Here is a 23,756-nt window from a genome sequence, read left to right on the forward strand (position 1 = left end):
AAAGGGTCAGGTTTACGGTCAGACATCTTTGTGGGATCTTTGCCTCTTATTAGCTTTGCAACATTAAATGTGTTTTAACTTGTTTGACCCACGGGTTTAGCATTTCTTTAAAAAATGGAGAGAAACATCTTTCTTGTTCAAGGTTGTTGGAAGAACTACAGATAAAGCATATGAAGTTCCTGGAATATGGGAAATATCACATAAGTGTCAGTCAGTAGCAGCAGCAGCAGGAGTAGAAGTGAAAGCTGACTTCTGAGTTATCAAACTCCACCCATCAGAGTCCTTCTCTTCCCCAAGTGTCCTACTGTGCTGACCCCTGCACTGTGTTCCTCACCCACAGCCAGTAGAAGCTCTAGGAGGGTTGGGAAGGCAATGGAGACCCGGGTGTGGGAGGAACCTAGCTGCTAGGTGAGTTGAGTTGAAACTGAGTTTATGGTGGATGTGGTCACCAATAGTACCAACTGCAAACCCACATGGAGGGTTTCTTAAATGGACTTGATCGAATCAAAATCAAGGATAGTTCTCCTTTTAGATGAGTGTAGTGTGTAGCCTTTGGGTAAGAGAACTTTTTAGAGAGGGATAATAAAAAATAAAGCCCTGCAAACACAGAGAAAGAATGTGTCAGAGCAGCAGACCGAAATTTGAACTAGAAGAAAGAGATATTGGGGAGGTAAGGGGAGAATGGAGTTCTGAATTTTAAAGTTAGACTGACTTCTCAAGAGCTGGTAAGAAATTTGGACTGGAGAATGTAAAGAAATTCATAAGTGGCTGCTATTTTAGCTAAATTGAAGAAAAAGCATCGAACTTCAAATGAAAATAATGGTCAGAGATGACCATGGGGCTCATTCTGGATGTGGAGCAAATCATGAGCAGGGAAATTCATGCGAAGAGAGACTAGGTGGTATCTGAAAAAGAAGTGGGAGTCAAACTTTCACACACAGAGATAAAACAAAAACAGTTTAACGATTTCCTTTTCCTGAACCCTGCTTTAAAATTCACCCCAGAGCTATTTGCTTTTGTGGTGACTCATATTTTGTTTCTCTTCTCGCTACCTCCTACTGTCTATTCCTGATTCCCAGGGTTCAAGCAAAACAAGGAAGAGGAAATGAAATTCAAGTCGCTGCGTTTTATCCTTTGTTAGCCTTTGGGCTAAGAGATATGAGGGGTGAAGAGATGCTTGTGGCCGAAGTGCGGTTTGTAGAATGTGTGCGCATTGTTTGTTTATTTTTGTTTTTAGCTACGTACTCATATTACTCTCAATTTACCACATCAAGTCCTGTTTGGGCAGGACAGAGAAAGACTCAACAAACATTTGTAGAATGGCTTGACTCTGCTTTGCTCCTCCCCTTAAATATTCCTCAGCAGAGTCTCAGCAACTTCCCAATGCAAAATCCAGGCAAAAGTCTGCTTAATCCCATCCTCAGGAACATGCTAATCTTCAGTCAGATACAAGGTAGGCTACAGTTTGTACCAACAAAAGATTTTATAACATATTCTTAAGTGTCAGCAATAATGCAAACAAGAGGAATTCTAAACTACTTAGAAGGATAAGCTGTTTTCAAATATTTTAGCAGTAAATAATTTGCTTACCAACAAGAAACATGCAACTACAAATGGTATTTCTCAATTCATTAAAAGCGAGCCTGGGAGTGCTGAGGACACTTTCTTAGCCTTATCTATGTCCCTATATACGTATTAGTTACAATAATGCATTATTTCCAGGTCATTCGCTAACCTGGTCTGGCCTTTAATTACTTAAGTCTGAGGTTTTATTATAATTCATAAAACTGTAACAAGACAGGAAGAGGTATGTTCATCTAATGCTGGCTGCTTTGTTTCTCCTAGGTTTAATCTAGAAAGGAGAAAAAGAAGGGACTGCCAAGTATGTGTTGATGGTCAGTTTAGGACATGATAATACAGTTTAGTTCCATTTTCACCCCTTCACTATTCATCTCTTCCTTCTCTCTTCCCAAACCATTTTTGTCTTCTTCATGCATTCTCACTTGGTAGTCCCTGACCCTAAGAACCCTAATTTACCCCCTGAAAATATAGAAAAGACAGTTCCTGTGTCTAGTTCTTCTCTTAGATGTTCAAATTGACCTGATCCATAGCTGAAATCAAAATTGGCCAGCTGAGGCGGTTTTAATGGATGTTAATACTTATTTTGACCACCAAATCAGCACAATGCACCATTGTACATAATATAGAAGTACACTCACAAGCCAATCAGTTAAATAGACAATGCCTAAAGCTATAGCTACACTATCTCCATGGCTCCTTCCAAGGACTTCTGATTCATTTGTTTAGTCTGCAGCAGGAAGCCAGCTGCCCGGCTTCAGTCCAGAGGGGGAATGCTGAGATGTTGTACAAACTACACGCAGTTTTCCAAGCTTCAGGAAATTTGAATTGAAACATTGACTGAAAGAGCCCATAGTTCATTTACATGTTGAATGAGCTGTTGTTTAAAGCCTCTTCACATGTGATGAGCTCATATTCAAAATGTTTTGACTCAACATGCATAAGGGCTTGGCAAGGGCTTGTGGGGAGGAGCACCCTGTCACCAGGACCAGGAGAAAGAAAAAAAGGAGGGCCTAGCACAGTATCTCAGAGCACACAGGCCTTCATGGGCCAGGGTTCCTGTTATTTAAAAAAAAAAAAAAAAAAAAAGACAAATACAGACTCTCCTCTTGATCCAGCACTAATTCTTAGGTTACAATAAATCAGCACTTTTTCTGTGGCTTCCTACTACAGAGTGTCCCAATAAAGTATAAACTTAATTTATTAATATATCTTTTAAATAGTAGAGCAGTTAGATATTAACCAACATCTGTTTGGGTTATATTAAAGTCACGAATGTTTACAATGGCCACCATTTCAGAGCTGACTACATTCAAGGTACCTACTACTTTAATAAGTGTATCTAACTTCTGAAAGGGATACACGTTTTTCCAGGACATGCTGTTCTGAGGGAGTGTATGAAGACTGAGAGCTCCTGGGCCCTGGGCTGTTAGCTTGAAGGCTGGTAGTCCTGGTATTCACCAGCATGTAAGCCCTATGACTTGGGTCCAGCACAGATTTACTCTCAGAGTTCAGTGCCTCCCAAAAAATCCTTAGAAGGTACTATCAATACAGTTCGTGCATAGTTTTCACCCTCAGACAGTCATACTATCATACAGAGTAGCCTGGTGTTTGCCAGAGGGGAGGAGGTTTGGGAAACTGGGTGAAAAAGGTGAAGGAATTAAGAATTACAAGTTGGTAGTTACAGAACAGTCACAGGGATGTAAATTACAGCACAGAGAATATAGTCAATAATATTGTAATAACTATGTGTGGTGCCAGGTGGGCACTGGAAATATCGGGGGAATACTTTGTAGAGTATATGATTGTCTCACCACTAAGCTGTACACTGGTAACCAATACAAAATAAAATCGAAAGAAAAAGAAATAAATAAGTAACCACGCCTGACCAGGCAGTGGCGTAGTGGATAAAGAATCGGACTGGCACGTGGAGGACCCAGGTTCAAAACCCTGAGGTCACCGGCTTAAGTGCGGTCTCATCCGGCTTGAGGGAGCTCACCAAATTGAGTGAGGGGTCACTGGTTTGAGCGTGGGATCATAGACATGACTCCATGGCTACTGGCTTGAGCCCAAGGTCGCTGGCTTGAGCAAGGGGTCACTCACTCTGCTGTAGTCCCCCAGTCAAGGCACATACGAAAAAGCAATCAATGAACAACTAAGGAGCTACAACAAAAATTGATGTTTCTTATCTCTCTCTCTTCCTGTCTGTCTGTCCCTATCTGTCCCTCTCTCTGACTCTCTCTCTGTCTCTGTCACCAAAAAAATAAATAAATAAATAACCACAATACCATTATTACACCTAAAAGTTAATTTAAAAATTCAAATTAAATTAAAAGTACAGCCATTCTATTCCTGTGTTTAAGTTGAACCTGTAGGTAATCCAAGTCAAAGAACAAGTGTGTCTGCAATAAATGGACCACACAGAATGCCAGGTAGATTTCATTTTACATTAATGGGGCACCCAGTAAAATTTTCAAAGTTTATTTGAAGGTACTAATCTGTCAAGAGTAAGGAAATTAGATTTAAGCGATTAGGTACTGTTGGGGTGATGTAGGAAGCAGATCAAGGTGTGGACATGAGAGTAGTGTTGATAAGAATCAGAAGGAAGGGGGGAAAAGAAGGAACACTTAGAAAGAAGAACCGACAAGCCCTGATAACTGAACAGATATAGGGGACAAAGAAGAGAGGAAGATGGGATACAGGGGCAGCCTGAAGGTTTCTATCCTGATAGCTGGGAGTGTGATGGGGACATTGACAGAAATAGCACACCAGGAGGAGGAGCCAGCTTGCAATGAAACAAGAAGAGAGTTCAGCTCAGAGAATCTCAAAGCTGGACTCGATCTTAAAGAAGACGCCAAGCCCAACTGTTTACTTCCTCTATGTATTTCAGAGGCAAAACTGAGACCCCGAGAGGAGAGCGTGGAGGACTCGTGGAATGTCCCACAGCTGATTAGCATGAGACAGACACTAGCCCCCAGTCTTTGGACTTTTGATTCTTTCTGTCTTATGATCATTATTCGATTGCCCTATCCAAAAGCTAGGAATCTTTTGATTGCAAGTGATGGAAAATCCAATCCAATTTGACTGGAACAAGTATAGGAATTTATTGATTTATAACTGTACAGTCTAGAACAGGCGTGGCCAACAGTTTTTGCCCCTGGGCCAGATTAGAAAGAAAACTTTTTTCACGGGCCTGACGAAATATTAAAATTAAAAAAATGTTAAGTACAAAAATGATTTGTTTAAGTAAACAAAATTTTATTATGTAATTTGTTTATTAATAAATGTGAGTGAAAAAAATTTTAATATACAATATTATTTTAATAAAAATATAATTACATACTGTATATATATCCAAACTGTATCGCAATCAATCAAAACAATATTTAATTAATAGAATAAGCTTGAAGGGGTTATATCACAAATAAAACAATTATTTTGTTTTACAAACAGCCTGGACACGTTTTCAGTTATCAACTGCAGCTATTGTCTATGCTACAATGCCACTTGATTCAGCACACTTGACCACAAAAATAACGAATTGTTTGACCTTGGGTGCACACTGGCAAACTCCACCTAAAAGAATGTGGGTTTCACGTTGCCGCTAAACATCAAACAGTTCATATCGAGTAGGGACAACTATAAATGTTGTAAATCTTTATAATGGAATTTTTTTAAAAAGTATTGTGAATTCATTCGACCAATTATTAGAAATTAACCCTAGATTAATCATACGCGGAATACTTTTCCGCGTATCACTATCTTCTTAAATATCTCGATTTCCAATAATCAAAGTCGCTTCCGCTTCTGAGTAGCTGAGATTTTAAAGTAGCGGAGAATATTAAAAATTTAATCGTGGGCCGCATAAACTCATTACATGAGCCGGATCCAGCCCACGGGCCGTATGTTGGCCATGCCTGGTCTAGAAGCTTCAGGTGAGTCTTGGTCCAGCGACTCTGCAATGTCACTAAGTGCCTACCTTTTTTTTGTCTAGTCCCTGCCAAATACCTTGGTGGGTCCAAGATGGGTGCAAACAGCTCCTTGAGCTGTGTGTTTTCTAATTCACATCAAGCCTGAGGGAGAAAAGGTATTTGTTCTGGAATTCCAAGCCAAAGTCTTGAGATTCCCATGAATGGCATCTGTTAAAACACGTGTCTACTCAGCACAAATTACAATGAACAGAAAGTCAAATATGCTGACCTGGATCATACGCTTTCCCCCTGGAATCAGATTCCATGGAGCCACATGGACCTCCAAAATGAAATGAGTTCTAACAAGAAGAGAGCAATAGAAGCTGTAGGGAAACCAAAAATGTCTATTCCACATTGTTCAGCTAAATCCTTTTCTCTTTCACCCCACCCCAATATCAAGTTTATGGTTTTTACGTTAGATACAGTGATTCAGTGGTTTTCCTGAAAGTTTCAAAGATATACTATGCAGAAATAAGAATTGCCATCTTCACCATAGTGCTGAGAGAAGGGAGCAGATAGTTAACAAAAACGTCTAAAAGGAAAGGAAATAATTAGAGTGAGTAGGTCCAAATTCAAGGCAAATTCAACTAAATCTTTGCCCTTGAAATATATTTTAGGAGCACTCTCTAAAGCTAGTTAAAATTTGAGGCTGCTGTGTGCTGGGTCTTTTCCCCCTCGCTTCAGTTGTGGGCTGTCTTGCTGGTTGGTGACCCTGCCACATGAGACTCCAGTTACTCTGGCATCACTGATGTGACACTGTTAGGTATATCTGCTTTAATTACTTAAAAATGACTCCACACTACTCAGTTTTGATTTTTTTTTCCCCCTGCATCATTGCATAAGGAAGTCTTTAGCAACTACTGGTAAATGTTTCTGAGAAACATTTGACCACAAATATCTTAAATTCAAAACACATTACTTTGTGGGAAGAAAGGCACCACCCAGCACACACAACCATCTTAATTTTGAATGGACTTAATTTCTGAATTCTAGACACTGCCTCACAATGCTATTAAAAACAGAAAATGCCTTGTTAAAACTCCAGGGGCTGAGCCCACAAACAGAGGCTAATGAAGTCCCCAGGAAAAAGGTATCTGGACAGCCTTTATGAACTGTGAGCTGTCTGTATGATGATCTCACAGTCGGAGTAATTTTCAAAGTATTTGATACCGACCAATCAGGGCAGCAGCCAACCAACTTAAATGTATACTGATTCTTTCATGCTCCTTTTCTTCACCAATTAAATATCCCCCCTTCCCTGTGGGTTGGAGAGATCTAAAGAGGGAAATCAACACAAGATTGTGTTGGAGCAAGAAAAGGCTGCTCTGAACATTAAGAAGAGGAGTCAGCCCACCCATCCTAAGTCAAAGGAATTGACCAGTTCTGCAAAGGAGGCACAAATGAGAAGAAAGGGAAAAAGTGAAAAAAGTAAAAGATGGGAGGAGATGGATAAGAATGGGCAAGGAGCAGAAGCAGATGAATAAAAGGAAGAAAATAAACAGAGAAGAGTGGAAAGAAATGAAGACATGGAAGAACAGAACAGGAAACAGACTCATAGACCCAGGAAGCATCCTTAAGACCCCAGGCAGGAAACACAAGTAGGGACTCTGACCCCAAGCTCCAACTTCTTTTTTTTTCTGAAGTGAGAAACAGGGAGGCAGAGGACAGACTCTTGCATGTGTTTGAATGGGATCCACCCAGCGTGCTCATCAGGGCGCTATGCTCTGCCCATCTGGGGCATTGCTCCGTTGCAACTGGAGCCATTCTAGCACCTAAGGCAAAGGCTATGGAGCCATCCTCAGCGCCTGGGCCAGCTTTGCTCCAATGAAGCCTTGGCTGCAGGAGAGGAAGAGAGAAATAGAGAGGCAGGAAAGGGGGAAGGGTGGAGAAGCAGATGGGCACTTCTCCTGTGTGCCCTGGCTGGGAATCAAACCCAGAACATCCACACGCTGGGCCAATGCTCTACCACTAAGCCAACTGGCCAGGGCCAACCCAGGCTTTGACTTCTGACCGTGACCTTATAGCCTGTTCTTTGTGGTTGGAAAGAGCATCATGCAGCCTCTGACATGGGCAGTTCTCACTTGGTAAAGGGTTCCTGTTTGGGAAAGCTGGAATCACTATTCCATGGCCTCTGACAAACCATTCAAGACTCAGAGGTTGATTTTCTTTCAGCTAGTACCTGCACCACAGCCATCTTTCCAGGTTAGCCCTGGCTCCTGACTTTCACTGTTCTTCAGGCACCAGCGGTTTCAGAAGTCTTTCTCAACATCATATCCCAGGGTGGCATACTCTGCCTTGTGAATTAGCAGAGCAAAGAAATGACCTCAAGGAACACTGTCTTGAAGCCTCATGAAAAGTGTCACAGCCATATGATTCCCTGTAAGTAAAGCTTTAATGTTGCCAAACGTTCGGAAAAGGAAACACTAGCTTGGGTCTAGCCCAGGGGTCGGGAACCTATGGCTCACGAGCCAGATGTGGCTCTTTTAATGGCTGCATCTGTCTCGCAGACAAATCTTTAATAAAAAAATAATAACGTTAAAAATATAAAACATTCTTATGTATTACAATCCATTCATTTCCTATCACTCATGTTCATGGTTGCAGGTGGCTGGAGCCAATCACAGCTGTCCTCCAGGACAACACCAAATTTTTATTGGATAATGCATAACGTACATGGGTCATTGTATGGCTCTCATGGAATTACATTTTAAAATATGTAGCATTCATGGCTCTCTCAGCCAAAAAGGTTTCCAACCCCTGGTCTAGCCTGACCAACTGCTTTGCATTCCAAGGTGGACACGCAGCTCTTGCAGGATGGCAATCCCAATCTGTTACTCCCCACGTAAATCAAGTACAGAGAGACCCTTCTGTAGGCATTTTGCCTTTGCAGGAAATAAGTTCCTTTCATATTAGGAATAAATGTGTGTGCACAGCTGGGTGAACATGTACATATTTGCTTTAAAACTTTTTCTAGTAACTGCTGACAACAGAAACTCCAAGTTTCTGTTCCACCCTGTGTCTGCCTATCTTGAAATGGCCTGTTCCCAAGAGCAGCAGTTAAGGTGTTCCATAGGATTATCCCCATCTTCACTGGTCTGGCTTCCCCAGTTTCGGAAATCTGCATGTTCAGACCCTTACTGCCCAGCCTCATCTCCCCAGCTGTTCCGCTCCAGTCCCACAAAGTGACTCAACAACCAGCAAGAGCCAACCACCATTTCCCAGGACTCTTATCTCGCTTTTCACTTTGTGGGTTTGGGTTTTTCCACTCTCCCACCACAGTGCACAGGGGAGAGAGTTGCAGATTTGTATTTTGTAGCTCTTAATATTATGCTTAGCACATGGCAGGTGCTCAACAAATATTTGCTGAGTGGTCTTACTTTGATGAGTTTTCCTAACTACCACCATTGCCTTAGTTCGTCCTTATTACCCTCCACCTATGCTGTTGCTACAGGCTTCTAACTCATCACCCACCTAGTTTCTTCCCACCTGAGTGCATATTAAGCAATTCTATTAAAATAACCTTATCCAAATTTCCTTGGGATATATCGTTTGGCTTTTCAAAACCATTGGATGATTCCCCCATACCTGCAGAATAAAATCCCAAACACTTCCGTCTTTTGTAACTCCCTCCATAACATGATTCCAATCTTCCTTGCCAGTCTTAGCTTTGTGGGTGGTGTACATTGGCCATCCACTTCTGGTAAACCAATCTTCCTACTGTCCCCCAACTTGGCTTCCATTTTTCCTCATACATGTCTCTGCCACTTCCATTTCTTTACTGGGGAGCTCTTCTTCCTGCATTTAACTTATCCAAATGTTACTTATCCTTCAAAGTAACCTTCAAGCCTGACCAGGCGGTGGCGCAGTGGATAGAGCAATGGACTGGGATGCAGAGGACCCAGGTTCAAGACCCCGAGGTCGCCAGCTTGAGCGCGGGCTCATCTGGTTTGAGCAAAAGCCCACCAGCTTGAACCCAAAGTCGCTGGCTCCAGCAAGGGGTTACTCAGTCTGCTGAAGGTCTGTGGTCAAGGTACATATGAGAAAGCAATCAATGGACAACTAAGTTGTTAAAACGTGCAATGAAAAACTAATGATTGATGCTTCTCATCTCTCTCTGTTCCTATCTATCTGTCCCTGTCTATCCCTCTCTCTGATTCACTCTCTGTCTCTGTAAAAAAAAAATAAATAAATAAAAATTTAAAAAAAAAAGTAACCTTCAAATCACAAGATTTCACCTTTCTTTTTTTTTTTACAGAGACAGAGAGAGAGAATCAGAGAGAGGGCTAGACAGGGACAGAGAGATGAGAAGCATCAATCATTAGTTTTTCATTGCACATTGTGACACCTTAGTTGTTCATTGATTGCTTTCTCATATGTGCCTTGACCGCGGGCCTTCAGCAGACCGAGTAACCCCTTGCTCGAGCCAGCGACCCTGGGTCCAAGCTGGTGAGCTTTGCTCAAACCAGATGAGCCCACGCTCAAGCTGGTGACCTCGGGGTCTTGAACCTGGGTCCTCGGCATCCCAGTCCGACACTCTATCCACTGCGCCACTGCTTGGTCAGGCCAAGTCAATTTTGCTCTGGCTAGAACCTCTAGCACCACATTAAATAAGAGTGGAGAGAGTGGACAACCCTGTCTTGTTCCTGATTTAAGGGGGAAAGCCTTCAGTTTTGTGCCATTTAATATGATGTTAGCTGATGATTTATCATATATAGCCTTTATCATGTTGAGATATTTTCCTTCTATACCCATTTTGTTGAGAGTGTTAAACATAAAATTGTGTTGTATTTTATCGAATGCTTTTTCTGCATCTATTGATAAGATCATGTGGTTTTCGTTCTTTGTTTTGTTGATATGGTGTATTACGTTAACCATTTTATGTATGTTGAACCATCCTTGAGATTCTGGGATGAATCCCACTTGATCATGATGTATTATTTTTTTAATATGTTGTTGTATTCGATTTGCTAGTATTTTGTTTAGTATTTTAGCATCTGTATTCATTAGAGATATTGGTCTGTAGTTTTCTTTTTTTGTGCTGTCCTTGCCTGGTTTCGGTATGAGGATTATGTTGGCCTTATAAAATGTGTTTGGAAGTATTGCTTCTTCTTCAATTTTTTGGAAGACTTTGAGTAGACTAGGAACCAAGTCTTCTTTGAATGTTTGATAGAATTCGCTAGTATAACCATCTGGGCCTGGACTTTTATTTTGGGGGAGGATTTTAATAGTTTTTTCTATTTCTTCCATACTAATTGGTCTGTTTAGGCTTTCTGCTTCTTCTTGACTCAGTCTAGGAAGGTTGTATTGTTCTAGGAATTTATCCATTTCTTCTAGATTGTTGAATTTAGTGGCATAAAGTTTTTCATAGTATTCTACAATAATTCTTTGTATATCTATAATATCCGTGGTGATTTCTCCTCTTTCATCTTGGATTTTGATTATATGAGTCCTTTCTCTTTTTTCCTTGGTAAGTCTTGCCAAGGGTTTGTCAATTTTGTTGATCTTTTCAAAGAACCAGCTCCTTGTTCTATTAATTTTTTTCTATAGTTTTTCTGTTCTCTATTTCATTTATTTCTGCTCTGATTTTTATTATCTCCTTTCTTCGGCTAGTTTTGGGTTGTCTTTGTTCTTCTTTTTCCAGTTCTTTAAGGTGTGAAGTTAAGTGGTTCACTTGGGCTCTCTCTTGTTTGTTCATAAAGGCCTGAAGAGATATGAACTTCCCTCTTATCACTGCTTTTGCTGCATCCCAGAGATTCTGATCTGTTGTATTGTCATTTTCATTTGTCTGTATATATCTTTTGATCTCTACACTTATTTCTTCTTTGACCCATTCATTTTTTAAAAGTATGTTGTTTAGTTTCCACATTTTTGTGGGGTTTTTTCCTTTTTTGCAGTTGAATTCTAGTCTCAAGGCTTTATGATCAGAAAATATGCTTGGTACAACTTCGATTTTTCTGAATTTGCTGATGTTATTTTTGTGGCCCAACATATGGTCAATTCTTGAAAATGATTCATATACACTGGAGAAAAATGTATACTCTGTCACTTTGGGATGAAATGTCCTGTAGATGTCTATCATATCCAGGTGCTCTAGTGTTTTGTTTAAGGCCACTATATCTTTATTGATTCTCTATTTGGATGACCGATCTAGAGCCGTCAGTGGTGTATTGAGGTCTCCAAGTATGATTGTATTTCTGTCAGTTTTTGTTTTAAGGTCAATAAGTAGCTGTCTTATATATTTTGGTGCTCCTTGGTTTGGTGCATATATATTAAGAATTTTTATGTCTTCTTGATTCAGCGTCCCCTTAATCATTATGAAATGACCATTTTTGTCTCTGAGTACTTTTGCTGTCTTGTAGTCAGCATTATCAGATATGAGTATTGCTACGCCTGCTTTTTTTTGGATGTTATTTGCTTGAAGTATTGTTTTCCAGCCTTTCACTTTGAATTTGTTTTTATCCTTGTTGCTTAGATGAGTTTCTTGTAGGCAACATACAGTTGGATTTTCTTTTTTAATCCATTCTGCTACTCTGTGCCTTTTTATTGGTGAGTTTAATCCATTTACATTTAGTGTAACTATTGACACTTGTGGGTTCCCTATTGCCATTTTATACATTGCTTTCTGTCAGTTTTGTGTCTTGTTTGATTTTTCTCTTTTGTTTTTTTATTGTTTGTTTTTGTTTGGTTGTATTCCATACTTCTTTCCTCTGTTGCTATCTTTTTTTAAATCATGTGCTTCTGTGGTGGTTTTTTCAAGGGTGGTTACCATTAAGTAATAAAAAGAGTCCCTACCCTGTTCATTATAATGCACTATCTTGTGAGTACTCTGTACTCCATCGTCCTTTGCTACTGTTAATTTCCGTCTTCTCCCCCCTTTTTTTTTTTGTTTTTGTTGTCACAGTTTAAATTTGGTTTTATTGTTTTCTTGGTGGAGCTGTTACTTGTGGTTTTGTTTTGTTTTGTTCTTTGTATCTGGTTGGAAAACCCCTTTCAGTAATTCCTGGAGTGGGGGTTTTCTGATGATAAATTGCTTCATATTTTCTGTATCTATGAAAGTTTTTATTTCTCTTTCATATTTTAAGGATAGCTTTGATGGGTATAGTATTCATGGCTGAAAGTTCCTCTCTTTCAGGACTTTAAATATTGGGGTCCACTCTCTTCTAGCTTATAGAGTTTCTGTTAAGAAATCCGATGATAATCTAATGGGCCTTCCTTTATATGTTGTATTCTTCTTTTCCCTGGCTGCCTTGAGAATTTTTTCTTTGTTGTTGGTTTGTGCCAATTTCATTATGATGTGCCTTGGAGTAGGTTTGTTGGGGTTAAGAAAACTCGGAGTTCTGTTTGCTTCTTGAATTTGAGGCTTTAGTTCTTCCACAGACTTGGGAAGTTCTCATCTATTATTTGTTTGAATATGTTCTCTATTTCATTTTCTCTCTTTTCTCCCTCTAATATACCTATTATTCTTATGTTATTCTTTTTGATGGAGTCAGACATTTCCTGTAAGGCTTTCTCATTTTTTAAAATTTTTGAGTCTCTTTCTTCTTCTCTCTGCTGTACCTCAAGTTGCTTGTCTTCTATTTCACTAATCCTACCTTCTACCTAGCCTGTTTTATTAGCTAAGCTTGTTACCTCATTTTTCAGCTCATGAATTGAGTTTTTCATCTCCGTTTGATTTGTTTTTATAGTTTCAATTCCTTGGTAATATATTCTTTGTGTCCATTGAGTTGTTTTCTGAGCTCCCTAAATTGCCTTTCTGTGTTTTCTTGTATATCTCTGAGTATTTTTAGGATTTATATTTTAAATTCTCTGTCATTTAGCTCCAAGTTTTCCAATATATTAAATTTTTTCTCCACAGATTTTTCCTCATCTATCTGCACTACCTCTCTGTCTTTTGTATCCATGATATTCGATTTCCTTTTCCTTAATGGCATCTGAGGGTGGTTTTGTTGATAGTACTAATGAGAATTAATAAAGAATAAAAAGTTAAAAAAATATTATTTCCCTTTTTTTTCACTCCTCTCCTCTCCCCTCCTTCTTGAGAGAATCTTGTGGTGAACTGTGAATTATACTGTACTAAATAGAACAAAAACTACCTATAATGGAGGGCATGAGTTGGGGAGAAGTGATAAAGGAGCAAAAAAAAGGAGGTATGGACCCACAAAATGCAAAAAAGGAAAAAATTTGGGTCAAGAATAAAATGATTTGCTTTTAGGTGATGGTTAACTAAGAGATATAATGAGAGGAATAAGAGGGAAACAGGAAAAATGAAAAAAAATATTTAAAAATTACTATTGTATTTAGTAGAGCAAAAACTAGATAAAATGGAGAGCCAGAGTTGGGAGCACTGCTAGTGAGTTTAAAAAGGAAAGTAAAAAACCCCCAAAGCAACACAAAGAAAAATTTGAGTCCCAAATAAAATAATTTGTTATTGATTGAGGATTGAATGAGAGGAAAAGTAAAGGAGAAAAGAAGAAACTAATATAGAGGGAGAAAAAAAAAGAAAGAGGAAAACACAAAAAGAAGAAAAAAGAACAAAAGGAGAGAGAGAGTTAAGGGTTTTGGAGTGCAACCCTCATAGAGAGAATGGAAGAGAAAAGGAAAGATAATGATAGATGTAACACTTATGGGTAGTGTAGTTCAAGAAGAGGAGAGATTAAGACTGGGAGAGAATTAAACGACCAAATTGGAAAAGGAAGAAAATAATCAAGACAAGAAGATAAGAGAAACAAACGAACAAATATAATAAAATGGGATAGGTTATAAAGTCTGTGGATTATTCTTGATTTTTGAGAGGTTATCTTCTTGCTCTTTCTTTTCTCTCCCTCTTCCTGGTTGGTGACTCTGTACCCCGGGTTCTGCCCCTGTGGCACGTTTAGGTAGAGGTTTGCAGTTGATAAGTCTCTATGGTGATGTCATATATTGGGCTTCCATCTCATTGGCAGTTGAGGCTCATAACATTTGCAGGCTCCGACAGTGGGAGAGTCCGTTTTCCCAGAGCCTCTCTCCTTGTCTTTCCTTCCTGAATTAGCAGCCTGATGATCCAGCTATGGGGTTGCTGCTGCCTCTGCCTGGAGAGTAAGAGGCTCAAAGAGCTGGCAAATCCCCACTCTATTCCCACTCAGCGTAGGGCTCTGGGTAAGGCTCAATCAGTCAGAGCCGCTAGCATAATCAGGCAGGGCTGGGAGCCAATTGTTTTCAAGGTACCTTTCTATGCACCTCTAGGCATGTCCCAAATGCCTCAGTACTCTGTGGGATCCATTTCCCCAGGCTTTTGGCATTTTGTAACCTGTTTTAGCTTTGCGTTTAGTGTGGAACTGCTGGAGGCTCCAAGGATGGATTTTTCTGTCTCTGGCTGAAGATCTTGTTGAATTTTGGGGGAGAATTATTGGTATTGCTCCTTATGGCGCCATTTCTCTGACGTCACTCCTCGCCAAGTCAGTTTTAATTTTGTTTGTTCATTTGTTAGTTTGTTTTGTTCTTTAGATTCCACATATAAGTGAAATCATCTGGTATTTGTCTTTCTCTGACTGACTTATTTCACTGAACATAATACTCTCTACGTCCATCCACGCTGTTAAAAATGGTAAGATTTCACTTTTTTTTATAGACAAGTAATATTTCATTGCATATATGTACCATAGCATTTTTATCAACTCGTCTATTGATGGGCACTTGGGTTACTTCCATATTTTGGCTATTGTAACTAACATTGCAGTGAACATAGGAGTGCATATGTTCTTTCAGATTAGTATTTTTGGTTTCTTTGAATATATTCCCAGAAGTGGAATCATTAGGTCATAAGGCAGATTCATATTTAATCTTTTGAGGAAACTCCATGCTTTTTCCCGTAGTGGCTACACCAATCTGAAAATTTTACCTTTTCCATGTAATCTTTCCTCATGTGACCCTGCAGGGTACAATGTCAGAAAGACTCTAGCACCATTGTTCGCATGCACTCTCATGTTGCCCTGATGATGAGTGTGTGCGTGTGCATGTGCATATGTGTGTGTGTGAAAGTGGGTCTCTCCATTGGAATTGTATGCTCCTGGAGAACAGGAACCATGTTTCCAAGTGGTTGTTTTCTTTGTCAGCTTGTTTTGGTGTTAATATTTTTTTCTGATTTATCCTCCCAGGGCCTTAAACAATATAAGAAATAGGGAGCAGATGGCCTGTGTTACATCGGCAGATGCACAGATAGAGTGTAACTCTGCAGGCTCCAAACCTAAAGGCTCCCCAAGTCTCTCTGGTAGTCTCTAGGGCAGTGGTCCCCAACTTTTTTGGGCCACGGACTGGTTTAATGTCAGAAAATATTTTTACGGACTAGCCTTTAGGGTGGGACGGATAAATGTATCACATGACCGAGACAAGCATCAAGAGTGAGTCTTAGACGGATGTAACAGAGGGAATCTGGTCATTTTTTTAAAATAAAGCATCGTTCAGACTTAAATATAAATAAAACGAAAATAATGTAAGTTATTCTTTCTCTGCAGACCAGTACCAAATGGCCCACAGACCAGTACCCGGGGGTTGGGGACCACTGCTCTAGGGGACATCTTAAGTGTGTTCTTAAGCAAGACCCCTCAGCCCCAACCTGCTAGAATGTAGTCTTCAGGTGACTTCTTAGATTCAAATGGATTTAGAGGTAGAAAAAAAGAAAAATGACAGGTCCAGATGTCTGTTGAGATCATTTGTTTGAGAGGATTTAGGAGACACCTTTTTGAGATTACCAAAAATAATTGGAGGAACCTTGAAGGTCCCACGCAATCAAATCAGAAAAATATGCTGCTTATTTTGGGGTCACTGCTGCTGCCCCAGGAGTTGATTCCTGCTGTTAGCTTCCTGGAGTCACAAGGAGCCCAAACCACATGAAAAACTTAGATCACTCACTGAACCTATAATCCCCAGCAAATCTGAGCTGTTCTCCCAAAGCCTCAGAAATTTTGTTTGCAGAACCATATTTCAGTTCTATGAGCTACACCTCTACCCTTGTGACTCAGACAAAGCCACTAAGACCTGATTCAGGATGAAATGTGACCCAGACCTTTTAGTGTCCTGCACTTCTCTGCCCATCGCCTAGAAGCCACCTTCTTTACTTCCAAACACCCTCCCTCCTCTTGCCTTTGCATGATCACAGATCCTTTGAATTCCCTCTCAACACAAGGCTTATTTTTCAGTTTGAAACTTTAAAAGTTGAAACCCAGGGAATGAAAATTTTACCCAAAATTCAATGTCAGACTGAATCTTTTCATTGTTTAATTCTGCTGTGTAATCATCCAGTCAAAATACAAATAGATGTGAACCTTCTGTCTAAATACTTCCTCATGAAATTCTCCATGTTTCAAATAATTGAAAACATTTAAAGGATGAAATCAGTATAGTCTCTTATTACAATACTTTTTAGAGTGCTCAGATCTATAAAGGATCTCCTTATAGGTAAAGAAGGTAGAGGCCACTCTCCTTGGTGCCTGCTGTACTCAGTGCTCGCTCGTATCCTTGCATTTAGCATGGAATCTTGAAGTTGTGTTTACTTCCTGTCTCTTCCAGGGGCTCCACTCTTCAGGGACAGAAACTTGGGTTTAGTCATCATATTTGCTTCCTGCTAGAAACACACAGCCTTGAGCAATGGCTCGCTGCCTCCTGGAGTCACTTTAACATCCCTTGTGCCTGGCGAGGAACTGGCCTGTGTCAGACTGCTCAGAAAATGTGAGGACCCAACACCCACCACTCTGCTCTGCTGAGGCTCTTTGGGGCTTGCTCCCGTCCAGAGAGACATTTTTTAATTGAGCTTTCTGCCCTTGAAGAGTCTTCTCTTAAATCAAGTCAAAAAGGCAGATGGCCACATAGTCAGATGCTCTGCCCAGTAAGGCAAGAGCCAAAGGAGCCAGGCCCAGCCCTGCCAAGCACTGCCCTTCTCTCCTGGAGAATGGTGATTAGGGAAGGGGTCACAGCCCAAGCTACCATGAGCAGGAGGCTCTTAAACCCTTGGCAAGCAGAGTAATTTTTTCAACCCTAAAAGAGAGTACAGTTAGATGAGCATCAGTGTCCTCCCTTTACCCATTCAGAAGGCCCAAGGGGACGAGGTACTAAGTGGGAAGACGTACTTGAGAACACAGTCAAAGAATTTTCCTGTACATATTTTACAAACAAATGTACTAGATTGTGCAGGATGATTGTTCCACTTGTAGATGGAACAGGACACTAAAGTGTTTTAAATATATTCCTTAGCCTGACCAGGCGGTAGTGCAGTGAATAGAGCATCAGCCTGAAATACAGAGGACCCAGGTTTGAAACCCCAAGGTTGCTGGTTTGAGTGCAGGCTCATCCGGCTTGAGCACGGGCTCACAGGATTGAGTGTGGGGTCGCTGGCTTGAGCATCGGATCATGGACATGACCCCATGGTTGCTGGCTTGAAGCCCAAGGTCGCTGGTTTGAGAAGCGGTTACTCACTCTGCTGTAGAACCCTGGTCAAGGCACATATGAGAAAGCAGTCAATGAACAACTAAGAAGACTAAGGAGCCACAATGAAGAATTGATGCTTCTCATCTCTTTCCCTTCCTGTCTGTCTGTCCCTATCTGTCCCTCTCTTGGTCTCTGTCTCTCTCACTAAAAAAAAAAAAAAAAAAAAAAAATTAATTAAAATATTCCTTATTCCTTTTAACATATTGAATAGAATAGCTTTTTATTACTATCAGTTTGTTGCTTTTAATATGGACCTTTGTATTGTGTGGTTTGTAGTTTGTAGCAAGGTTATTATAATTTAAATAAGCAGCATAAAAAGCTTCTACAGACTGCATTGGGAGGTTTCTCTGATGGTCAAGTCCATTAGAAATGTATCAAACCTCAAGACACACTTTTGGGCAAAAATTCTTTGACTTTAAACTAGTTGTGTTACTGTTGTCCTTTCACAAAGAAATAATATTTTCCTTAAAAAAATAGCTTGTCATTTTCTCTTCTGCAGCTTGGAGCTGAAACAGTAGTAGCACCTTGCATTATGGAAAGGAAGTTCTCCTTTCAAAAAAAAGGATTTTGAAAACCACAAGGATAAAATTCCAATTTGCCCAAAAGTTTTATAAAGAGGCTGAGTGTGAAAAACTGCAAGTTGTTAGGCCTGATCTTCTACATTTTATTAAGAAGATTCTCAAGTCTAGTTTCGTAACTTTCAGGTTGGAGCCAGGGATTTCAAAGGGTTTCACAATTCTCAGACAGGTGACTTTATAATAAATGCTAAATGATATATGCTACATAGCAATTTTAATACGGGGAGGGGAAGGACATCACCGATCAAAGTAGTTAAACTTGGTAAAAAAAAAAAGTTGGCTACATGTGCCTTCTTTACCATAAACAAACATGTTTGGGGATTTGCCTGCTGAAGTCTGCAACTTCAAGAAAAACATCAACTCTATGGATTGATTTCTTGGAAGGTCATTATGTAAAGCAACTCAGCTTAAAACACGTTGTAACCATGTATTTACTCAGCCAAGTGCCTATAAAAATAATCATACTAATTGAAAGCCAAAGCACTGATTAGTTTGTAAAACTGTGAAATTCTCTCAACTGTCAGAGTAGTTTTAAATTAAACTGAAAAATATCTTATGGTCACTGAGAGACAGATGTTAATTGTGGTTTGTGACCCAGTGTGGGAAGAACTGTGGATAAAATGTTGATCTGTAAGGTATGTGCTTTCTTCCTTCAAGTTCTTCCTTCTAAGGTTAGAGGGTCGATCACCTCTTTGCTACCCTGCATGGTCCCCTCATGGCCAGGAAGTATTCATTCACCACTGAGTTCATTTCCAAACAGTAGTTTACCGTAACATACTAATTTTATTTTCTGAAAGAAGTACTTCAACCTTGTATATTGGCACAAGCTAACTATAAACATGCCAAAGAAAAGGGTCTCGTATAATCTAACCACTTATGGACATGGTACTGGGGGGGAAAGGAAGTTTAAATTTTTGATCTCATAAATTAAGGGAGATCTCTGTAAGAGGTCTTGTTGAATTAGAGCTGACAGCAGAGGAATAGCACTGTCATGCCACCGAATTCCTTCAGATCCAGCTCCATAATTCACCCTCTCCCACATGTCCTCCTCTCTTGAACATAGAAGACTTTTCTTAATAAAGGTCATTTATGGTATTCTAGTTGAGGATGTAAGTGGGAAAGGCTCAGTAGCTATTTCAAGACTCACAACATGGTAGCCCTGGCCAGTTGGCTCAGCGATAGAGGGTCAGCCAGGCATGGGGAAATCCCAGGATCGATTCCCGGCCAGGGCACACAGGAGAAGCACCCATCTGCTTTTCCACCCTTCCCCCTCTCCTTTCTCTCTCTGTCTCTCTCTTCCCCTCCTGCAGCCAAGGCTCCATTGGAGCAAAATTGGCCTGAGCGCTGAGGATGGCTTCATGGCCTCCACCTCAGTTGCTAAAATGGCTCCGGTTGCAAAAGAGCAACGCCCCAGATGGGCAGAGCATTGCCCCCTGGTGGGCATGCTGGGTGGATCCTCATCAGGTGCATGTGAGAGTCTGTCTCTCTGCCTCTTCACTTATCACCTCAGAAAAATAGAAAAAAATAAAAAAGACTCACAACATGGTAGAAAACAAATGCTGGATTTAAAGACTAAATAAATATTGAAGATTGGATGCAGGTTCCATCGAATACTACATGTTTTCCTGGGAAAGTCACATGTCTTCTGCCTTCTTCGAACTTCAGTTTTCTCATCTGTCAATTGTTCAAAGGGTTCAGCCATTCAAAATTATTTTTTATTGTCTTCTAAGTCTGCTTTATGTATCCACTTCTAAGTGGATAAATAAATAGGTATGTAGAAAGGTAGGTAGGTAAACAGGCAGACAGACAAACAGGTAGATAGGCAGACAGACAGATAGTCTGGACCAGATAGACCTACTGTAATAAGATTCTGGTCTTCAAAGTGAGCAAACCATGTAACCAGTTTCCCTTTTCATAATGCAGTCCAGCAGAATTGGTACTTTCTGTGCCAATGTGCTATATGTTAGAAAGATTTCGGTTGCGTTCCCAAATTGGCAAAAGGTAGTCTGTTAAGAACCCTCAACCCCCAGTTTCTCAAGCTACCAACTTCTCCCAATGGCTCATGAGAAAATTATGAAAACAGGGGATTCCAGAATGATGTAACCTCCTTACTTCCAACTGAACCTAGGGCCGTCACCCTAGCCCTGCTGATCTGGGCCGGCCGTATAAACAGGGAGGACTTCTGTTGCTCAGAAGGCTTGAACAGCTCAAACCAAAAGTAGCAGAGCAGTCCACACTCCCACCTGGGGCTTACGGTCTTCACAATTTGAAAAAGTAAGGGAGGATGACCCCAAGGAGCAGAGGCGGATTTAATGGCGGGGGCACCAGGAGCGTGCCCTGAGCCCCGACTTCTGAAGGTCCCCACAAAACCCCAACTTTACACTTTTTTCTAGTGAAACCAAGTTTGGTTTCATATGTGCAATTTTAACATTAACAGTACATAATATTTTTTATATATTTAAAAATATGGTTAACATGTATTTTTATTTTTTCTGTCTCTCTTTTAAGGTGCTCAATATTTTCTTCTGCACCTAGGGCCTCAACCGACCTTATTCTGTCTCTGCCAAAGCAAAGAATAATCCTCCCTGGGTTGAAAGGAGCTGGCCAGAGGAAGGTAGAGGGGAGGGAGGGAAGGATGAAAGGAGGGAGAAAGGGAAGGAAGGAAGGAAGGAAGGAAGGAAGGAAGGAAGGAAGGAAGGAAGGAAGGAAGGAAGGAAGGAAGGTCCTTATTCTTCTTGAATCGATAAGAAATCTTCTTCTAGAGATTTCTTACCGATTCAAGGAAGAATTAACTTTCAGTGATCATTGGTTGTACATTGAGACCTCTCTACCTCACAACTGCCATATATTTATACTGTAGACCAACCCAAGTGAAATGAACTTACATTTTTAAAGTGTCATTTTGCAAAGCAAGCAAGCCTCAGGAGACCCTCAGAAACAGGCCACACTGCTCCATCATCGAGGGATTGTTTCAGCGGCAGCACATTAGGGTCTCTGACATGGCACATCCTTAATCTATGAGATATTCATTGGAGGGGCTTTCCCAAGTGTTATTTTCATAAACAGATTAATATAGGGGCTTTTTCTTGCATTTCTTTAGAAAAATCTTGTCTTAATGTAGAACATTTAAGCTTCACTGCTTACAAATAAGCTGAAGTCTTTCTCCTGAGCTGTCCCTTAGCCTTCAATCTAATCTCGTCTGAAGCAGAAAGCTTGCTTAGTTTTGTTTTGTTTTCCTTCTACTTTAGAAAACGCTTCAGATCAAAGAACTGAAAAAATGTGCATGCTGACCCTATATTATGCCTTTAGTTATTTGTGATTTTCTATGTGCTTACTCTCACATGGACTTTTCTCTTTACTCTCTTCACCCCCGTCCTGGCAGGAGTGTACCAATGCATTGTTTTAACCTTAAATGAACAGCTTTTTAACTTACCTACCACCATGGGGAGCCTACTGAATTGAACAGCCACAGACTTCCATCAGGAGTCAAGATTTCCCAATCACAAGTCTGAGGGACCTTCCTTGTCCGCTGGGCTCAACGCTTCCTCCTCATAGGGCCCATGAGCCACCCCAGATGGCTGGTAGTTAGTGTCATCCTTTTCCCTTCCAGCCAACTAGGTTTGAAAGAAAGAAAAATTCTCTTTCAATGCACTCATGTCTCTCCCCAATAATTGTTTAATAATAAATTCCTTATTAGGCCAAATCCAGCATACTGAAACATCTACCGAGCATGTCCAGTTCTGCACAAAAGAGGTTTAATAATAGCCAGTCGCTACTGCAAGGCAAGGACACATGAGAGGACTCGGTGAGGAGTTTCCCATCAGTGGCCTGAGGTTCACCACGGCATCGCCGTTTGCAGATTTGGCCTGAGCTATGCAACACATTGTTCACATAAAGAAAAAGCAACTGTTCTCCCCGAGTGCTCCTTCCTCGTTCCAAATGGCTGTGATCAACAGCCCCAAGACCCTAATTGCCACAGCCTGTTAGAAATAATGAGACTTACATGGCAGAAGCCAAGGGTAAAAGCGACATCTCACAACACGAAAGGTTAATATCAACATATACTGCCAGTTGAGTGCAAAGAGCACCCCAACTGGTGGCTCATTACTGCTTTTGACCCATGGGGAAAGTGTCATTCTGCAGAAAGGCTTTCTCAGGATGTGGCAGCAAAAGTTACAAAAGATAAGGACTTGCCTGTGGACCGTGCTCAACTAATGAGAGCTGAAAATGGAAACATCCAGATGACCTCACAGATGGGGGATGCTGATTAAGGTGGCTACAGGAGGCTCCTTTCTTATCTGACAGCCCATTGAGAGGCTTTGGTGACATGTGACTAACAGGCCGTGAAGGTGTCTCTATCTTCTCTGACATGGTCCATGCTTTGGGCAAAACAAACATGAAAAATAAGTCCAAACTGACATGCATGTTTGAGTTTAGTTTCCAGAGACATGTTTTGGGAAGCGAGCCCTGGTGGGGCCGTCAGCTATGATTCCTTTACGGCAAAGGGGGCTTGTGACAACTCGCGTGACTAATCGCATGACTGCGCTGGGGGTGAGCCAGCGGCAAATTTAGGTCTTGAGCACTTGACAAAACAACCCTACTGTTCCATGGGTGAAATTCGATGGGGCTTCATGTGTAATTAAATGAACGTTTCACAAGAGTTTACACCTCAATATTTCGATGCTGATACATGGCACAAAAGAAAGACATTTGCCACATCAAAATACATCCCTGAAACAATGGAGAAAGGAAACCAAATTTTTGTTTGCTTTGTCTGGTATTTTCTAAGACAGAGGCATTCACAGAAGAAACCCTGGTGTTCTCTTGACTTTCATTTAGTGCCCAGGACTCTGCAAAGAGATCACCATTTGGATGTCCTGCCCCATCTCATACTACAGATGAAGGTGAGAATGCACTTCCTCCTGCTTATCCTCGCTCCTTCCCTAGCAAAGCCAGAAGTGACACCTGCCTGTTTACCACCTCACTTAAAATGATAAGAACCACTCATGTCTTGCAAAACCAGATCTCCTTATAAGAAAGAGCTCATCACTGTATTAAAAAGGTTGTACAAGGGTTTTTATAATGATGTTTAGAAAAAATTTTTGCAAGCTTTTATAACTAGTTGTACCAGTTATCCAGAGCCTTTTGACAAATTATCACAAAACATAGT

Source organism: Saccopteryx bilineata, chromosome 3 (assembly GCF_036850765.1).
Source record: "Saccopteryx bilineata isolate mSacBil1 chromosome 3, mSacBil1_pri_phased_curated, whole genome shotgun sequence".
NCBI classification, from domain to species: domain Eukaryota; kingdom Metazoa; phylum Chordata; class Mammalia; order Chiroptera; family Emballonuridae; genus Saccopteryx; species Saccopteryx bilineata.